The sequence below is a fragment of the Arachis ipaensis genome, chromosome B01 (assembly GCF_000816755.2).
Source record: "Arachis ipaensis cultivar K30076 chromosome B01, Araip1.1, whole genome shotgun sequence".
NCBI lineage: Eukaryota > Viridiplantae > Streptophyta > Magnoliopsida > Fabales > Fabaceae > Arachis > Arachis ipaensis.
This window is the reverse complement of record NC_029785.2, coordinates 25,648,733-25,649,936: the sequence shown is the minus strand read 5'-3', so window position 1 is coordinate 25,649,936 and position 1,204 is coordinate 25,648,733. Positions and strand designations below refer to the sequence as shown.

Below are 1,204 nucleotides of genomic sequence, written 5' to 3'. Positions count from 1 at the left end.
TGTTGTATCAAGAATTATTTAGACTAATTTTTTAGATAGTTAAAGACTAATTAAAAATTTTTTATTTGTAAAAAAATAAACAAATAGTAAAAAATTACTTCTAGTTAAAACCCTTTGTTTTTAATGATGATATTAGGTAAGTTTAGTCATAGATATATGATATTGATTTAGTTGGCTATAGTATAGAGAGAAAATTAGAGAAAAGTACGTTGAACAATGCATGTTCTTCCACTATAGAAATAGTGAGACAGTCCTTTTTTGTTATGTTCCCTTTGAACGCTTTCTAAGTTTCTTCACGTTTCCACTTGTACTACCAAATTACAAAAGGAACGTCAGGACCGCAGGCAAGCTAATCAGAACCTACCATGGATGCTTTGGTTAAAGTTGCTGCTTTTGATTTTTCGTGTAGGAGAGAGAAACGTATATAATAATATGGTGTGAGGAGAGAAGTATTTTATTTGACTATAAGATGACATAAATCGGACGGTCCGATTCGTGATTTCGAAAATAAAAAAATTTTTAATGTTAAAATCAAACCGTCCGATTTTTATTTTAACAAATAAAAAAATAAAAAATATAAATTGGATCTTTCAATTTAGAGTTTAATTTTTTCTTTAAGCAAATCGGACCCTCCGATTTGTAATTTATTTTTTTCATCAAACAAATCGGACCGTCCGATTTGAATAAAACACCATATAAAAAAAAACACACCTAATTTTTCAATAACAATATATTACATATATATTTAATCAATATAAAAAAAATTAGCCTAAAGTTGCATCTTTTCATAACCATAAATAAATAAAAGAAATCAGATATGATAATATGGAACTTAATTGCATCTTTAGACAAGTTGCACCAAACCTTACCGTTTGTTAAGTCTAAGTGGCCAAGTAGAAGCTATCATGGAAGAGTCACCCTCCACTTATCATTTCTATTTGTGTTTGAGTGAATAAAGTGGCCAATTTGGGATCCTGTTATATATGTCCTAATATTATTTAAATTTGATTATTTGACTAATTTAATCTAAATTCGATGAAAATTCTGAAAAGAAGGGTAAAGTCTCTCAGGAAGAATTATGTTCCAATTCTTAGAACTGGAATACATAAGAAATTTTTAGATGTACATTTTAATTTTTAACAAATTTTAATTACTAAATTAGTTTTTAAATTTTTATTTCGGTAAACAAATTAGTCTCACATCA

General features: G+C 27.3%; 1 protein-coding gene across 1 annotated transcript in view; it reads left to right on the top strand.

The window, feature by feature from the left end:
- Positions 1–1,204, top strand: part of LOC107627895 — a 5,538-nt gene that overhangs the window by 3,064 nt on the left and 1,270 nt on the right. The gene's annotated exons all lie outside the window — the stretch shown is intronic.